Source organism: Pipra filicauda, unplaced genomic scaffold (assembly GCF_003945595.2).
Source record: "Pipra filicauda isolate LSUMZ 115617 unplaced genomic scaffold, ASM394559v2 scaffold68_size4259465_pilon, whole genome shotgun sequence".
NCBI classification, from domain to species: domain Eukaryota; kingdom Metazoa; phylum Chordata; class Aves; order Passeriformes; family Pipridae; genus Pipra; species Pipra filicauda.
Window position 1 is genome coordinate 3,769,690 of NW_024104853.1, and position 6,288 is coordinate 3,775,977.

The following is a 6,288-nucleotide window of genomic DNA, read 5'->3' on the forward strand; positions in this document are numbered from 1 at the left end:
GACTACTCAAGATTCAAAGTATACACATCTGAAGATAAAGATAAAAGAGCACATACTTTTTGTTGGCTTGATATTTTCCCTTCTTATTTTTGCAGATGTGAATCAGGTGCAGTGTATCCCTAACTTGGTAGTAAGTAACCCTAGCTACTTCTTCATGATCATACCAGTGAGTAATTTCTGTTCTTATTTCAAGACTTAATGAGCAGTTTGGAGAGCAAGGATTTTCAATTCACCACCTTCTGAGCCTGAATTCATCATGTGGGAGTGTGAAAATGTGACAAAAACGTGTGACTCTTGACCAAATTTATAGATCCCTTGCCCCTGTCTGAACAACACTTGGACCCTCATTGGTCTCTGTGCAAAAAGGCAGAATCTCTCTGTTGGGATATCAATGAGACCTAAACCCCAGCATTTAAAAAACTGAACTGTTGCTTGAAGCATACATAGCTCACTCTCTCTCTGTGAAACACTGAAAAATAAGACTTTTGATGGAAAATTTCCATAAGGACACAAGGCTTCCAATCAAAATACATGAAAAGAAACTGGATCAAACTGACATTACGAGATTCAAAGATGTAGAAAATGAATCCTGTGGAATGTTTCTGATTGATTAGCACCTAAATTTAGACAAAAATTGGATTATATTGCCCACTTTAAATCTATTTTAAAATAACAACCCTAACTCTAAGGCTGAGTCCCTCTCAGGTTTCCTGTGTGTAAATAGCAAGCCCAGGAGAAACACCAACTTGACCTTCCCATTTGACAGCTGGCAGTAAGAATAATCAAGCCCAAACAACAATCCCAAATTTACTTATGAAGTGAGCTCATTTCATTCAGGAATTTTGAAGGCAGTAGTCAAGGGCCTAACCCCCCCATTTCCATAGTCATTTTTCATAGGAAAGCTACATGTTCAAGCTCCTTTTGCACACTATGAAGAACATGAAAACAGTGTTAATAAATATGCCTGGTAAGAAAACCATCCTTCTGTACAATTGAAGTCTTTGCAAACATTAGTTGCCAGCAGTGAAGCCCCTGATCTTCTGCTTCAAAACACCTATTTATCTGGAAACTGTGCGAATGTGAAGTAATTTTATTAGGCAGCAATACATGTGCAAAACATCAGCACATCTTTTAAATGCACTGTGACATAGTCTTGATGTGTCTTTATTTTTGAGCAGGACAGAGGAGGCTACCATAAGATAACTTCTTGAGGCTGGGTTGTGTCTTCTGGGTTTCTCCCCTCTAGCCACTTGCCCAGAATAGAGCAGTTACTGTGGGAGACCAAACTTACCATACAACTTTCTAGTACTGGGTTATTTTCAATCCTGTTACACATAACTGGTACATATAACATATGCCTCCCTCTGACAGAGAGACGAGGAGTGCACCCTCTTCCCACATCAAAGATACTGATGCTGAAACAGAGCACTGAGAGTAAACATTTTAAATCACCTAAGCTGGCGTTTTCTGTGCTTACAGTCATCAGTGAGAGCAAATTTATCCACATAGACAGATGCATCAGAGTTGAACCCAAACCCACACAGAAAGACAGTAGGTGAATACACATTTTCAATAAATGTACCTGAAGGAATGTTAAAAACTGAAGTAGAAGCAGTGGGCAAGCTGCTAGTTGGTGACAGTGGGATGCCTGGGTTCAGTTTACTCTTTGCATACAGAGCTGTTGAGCCGTGCCTATACACTAACTGGGAAATGTGACTGCAAGATGGGTAGGCACACCTCAGCCAGCTTTCCTCTAGCAAGCTGCAGCATGGGCTGCAAGTATTTAGCAGCTAAGGCCATACAGACCTGTAGGGAACAGCTAAGTGCTTGGCATCAATGTTCAAACTGAGATGACTAAGGCTGATGCAAATACTTCTACCCATGTCACAGCCTCTTCCCTAGCAGAACGGTGACATGCTCTCTAGTTATGTCTAAACTGAAATACAGCTGTTTGCAAGGGAAGACCTGGGTTTCTTGATCAGATTGTCTGCACTAGGGAGCTGTGAATACCAGGGCACAAATATGGTGTCAACTGGGATTCATCTGAGTTCCCCACCTGTAAAAGCAGTGACAAAGCTTCCAGTGGCTCATTGAGTCTGTTAAGGGTGAAATTCATCGGAGAGGTCCAAGTGCTACCATAGCAGCAATCTCACAAGTACAGTGGAAGTGATTTAGAAATGATGGATGGAAATTATGTGTCTGAATCAAACAAATGCTTTAAAAAATCCTAACTAGATTCTCCCAAACACTATGTATAAAATCCAGAAAATGTTTATACCAGACATTCAAGGAGCCAATATCCAAACACTAAAACTGATTATAAGTAAAGACTTAAAAAAACCCAAAAATGCCAAAGATCTGAGTATCCAGTGTATGACTTCAACCAGGGACCAGCACAGCACACACAATTTCACTTTCTGTATGGTGACCTAGTGACAGAACATTATTACAATAACTGCCCCACAGATGGCTATTTTATACTTGTTTCTGATCTATTAGAAAACAAAACTTCACACAAATAGTCTCTTTCCCTATCTATTAAGAGACAACAAATGCAGTATGCAAGAGTGCAGTGTTATGAGACTTCCTTCTGGTGCCTGTCTGTCTGAGTTCAGTTGTTATGCATCCAAATATCCCAAGGAAATTATATCACTTTATGATATGGTTCCACAGTCACTTCTGAGTGTATGTTTGGTTACTGCAAACCTCAGGAACAGTCTCAGGATGAATACAGTACATGACTACAATAGCTAAAGATAAAAATCGGGTTCAGATTTACAAATAAAACTGGTCCAAAATTATCTGGCGCTTTTTTTTCTGTTTTTTTTCTGCCCCAATATGGAAAAGACACGCTATGATTTTTACTACCTCCCTCACTAAAGCTAATTATGCACTTAAACCCCTTTATTTTGATAGTGGTTTGTGCAGAGTGAACTCCTTAAAACTAGTGGTAAGAGTTTTCTTTCTCTTATACTGCAGTATTGCTGTAATAATTCTGACTTCTAAATATGTGCAACATACTTTCTTAATTATCATTGCTCTATTATTAAGTCAAACAGTTCTTCCTTTATTCCTACAGCTCACAGTCATCTTGCACAAAGACACACATGTATTTCTTGGATTGCAAGGAACTTTGTTCTCCCTTCAGATGTAAATAATAGGAGGGAGAAAAAATCAGTCTTGACTGAGTCTGACTCCACTGAAAACCAATTTTGAATAAACAATGAAGAAGTGAAAAGCTGTACTCCTTACCTTGTCTGGGATGTGCAGTGCACCTTGAAAGCCTCTTAAATGACAGAGAAGAATTAGAAATAGTTGAAAGTTTGTACTCATCCAACCAGAGGGCTCAGGAAATGACTGTGTATTTTGCAACGATTAGCTCCTCCCTCACTTCTAAGTCTTCACTTTTTCAAGTACAGCAAAAAAAATCCGTCTAATGCCATGCCCTACACATGATTTCTGTTTTACACTAAGAATATGCCGGTGGCCAGAGGAGATGACCCTGATCACCTCCATGGAAGAGAAAAATTGCAGTGTCTTCTGCGTAACTGTGACCAAGTACATTTTACTGTTGAGTGATGCTTATGTAATGAAGTGTAGAAATGATTAACGGGTTTCGCTTCTAACTCTCATTTATAGAAGAGGCTTAGACCAATATTGTCAACATGATTTCAGAGTTGTGGTGCCCAATAGAGCAAGGTAAAAAAAAACCAAGGCTATTTAAAGGAGTGGCATCCCTTGCAATCTGGACAGGCATTTGATATATGGTATATGATACTTTTATACACAGTGGGTCTCTAGGTGAAAGTCAGGAGCCCTGGAGCATCAGGGTTAGGTCCTCTGTGCATAAAACCCCTTTTGTGCCTAAAAATCTGTTTCTCTTGCCTGAATGTACCTGTTCAACTAAAAGGCACTTATGACACTGATCATTATGTAAAACTGTTTACCTGAAAGATATTAAAGGCCAGTTCCTCACAAGACCACAGGCAGGAGCATAGGCTGCCTTTGGGGAGTGGGCACCAGCACACTGAACCCAAGGTGGCACCAGGGCTTCTGAGTCTATGAGAGACTTCATATTTGGGTTTTCTGAGACAGCAATGGGGCTGTCTCACCTAGCTCTGGGCATTTGCACTGCAGATGTCTACACCAGAGCTACCCATTCAAGGCACTTTTGAATGCAGGTGAGGGAGAGAAACTGACCTGTGCAAGCTTCTTTATCTGTGAGTTTTAACATCCAAGTGTTCCTTTTGCTATATAGATATATGCTTCCGTAATTTTTTTATGCAATCAAGACTCTATAAAAACTACAAACAAAATCCTTATTCTCTTGAAGTTGTTTTTTCTAGTAACCAATTCCAGTAATAATGACTCCAGAGGCATGCTCCTGCGAGACACTGATGAGAGTGGTCTGCACTTGAACTTCATCCTTTCACAGTCTACCACAAAAATAATGAGGATACTCAAGATCCTTGGTTTAAGCAGGTGCTTAGTTGCTTTTTTGGAATGAAGGCCAAAACATTGGGATGATTCCTCAAACTACAGCTATTTATGATAGAGCTTCATATGCAGAAACATCAGGGCATTTTATATTAAGCATGGTTGCAGGACAGAGGCTCAAGTTCTTGCATTGAAACCTCTCACTTCCACATAGAAAATTGAACCAACTGTCAGACTTCTTACCATGAGCTCACAGGTAAACAGGAAGGAGTTTCAGTCTCAGAGTCTCAAAGAGTGCAAAATATATTGAATCAGACCTCCTAAAAACTAATGGGATTTGGTTTGCTTCCTAATTTGTTCTTTTTTTTAACAATATTCTTTCTGTTTAAATATGGAAGGTTAGAAATAGAGTGCTTTTTTTCTTATTTTTTGATCCTTAAGGCTACAAATAGTTAAAATTTCACAACTTTTAATGCACTATCATTTTAAAGAAGCTATTACCTCTAAAACTGTGGAAAGAAACTTTCAGAATGAAAAAAATTAGCATTTACTTTTGATAAAAACCGTGACATTTTAAAATCCTGGAGTATTATATGATGAAGTATATGCAGTAATTAATGCTGTGGTACAATACACTGTTGTATATCATATTATAATTAAAAGAAAATTATCTAGTAATTAAAAATAATAATTACTACTACATGGTAATCAATTTGATGGCACTCAGTTGTTCATGTTAAAATTTCTTTAGAAAGCATTTAGGTGCTAAGAAAACATCCCTCTGAAGACTAGTCATGTCTTTCAGAATGACTATGAGCAATGGTGTGAATTTTTACAGATGAGTTTCCTTTGAGTGAAGTTCTAGCCCTCTGTAAGTCCACACTCAGCTTCTTATTGAGCTCAGCAGGGACAGGAGTTCACCTTTATAGTCTTCCCTGGAGCTATCTCAAGCAGTCTATGAGTATTTGGGTCACTGCCTTTGTTGGTAAGAATCGGCATGACTGTATTCTCCTGGGAGACAGGGACACAACTTTTTTTTAAGACACTTGAGACTAGTCTGGTGATATTTTAGACTTTTTTTTAAAGTGATGTTAGAAAGCTCCTCAGTATCTCTCCAGTGCAGAGATCTTCCTCTAGGGTCAATCTGCACCAGCCTTGAGGGCGACCTGAATGTGGCTCTGGTTCCTGGAGCTCAGAGGAAGCAGATGTAGATGGGGATTTGATTTGCACAAGGCCCTGAGGGCTCCCCAGCCTCAGGACATACCAACCCTTTGCATAAAAGTAGAGATGAGTGTCCTGGTTATGCCCCAGAACCAAACTGTCTCACGACTTTCAGCCTTTTAACATCTCCTCTCCCTCCAAACACACTCACACATGCCCCTTGGTTTCTATATAAAACTGGAGGCACCCTCCAAACACACTCACACATGCCCCTTGGTTTCTATACAAAACTGGAGGCATTTTGCAAAACAGACTCCCGACATGTATTTTTCTTGCAGCCTGAGCAAGGGTTCCTGTGCTGTATGAAAGCAAAGTAGGAACGGGTGAGACCTTATTGCAAGCATGGGGTGAGAAGAAGTCTGGGAAGGAAGAGAGGGAGAGTGATGGCGGGTGGCAGAGAGGAGTTAATATTCTTGATGTGCAAGGGGGATGAAGAAGCAAGAGAGCAGGGAAAAAGGGAAAGAGCCCTTAAGTAGGATGAAACCTGCAAATGTGGAATAACAGGGCTCATCAGATGCACTGTGGCATGCATCAGAGCGCAAGTTCAGATGCAGCATTTGTCTTTCCTGTTCTATGTTGTACAAAATACTGAACTACCCTCCGTGCAGAATGAATCTGCAGTCTGGTGAC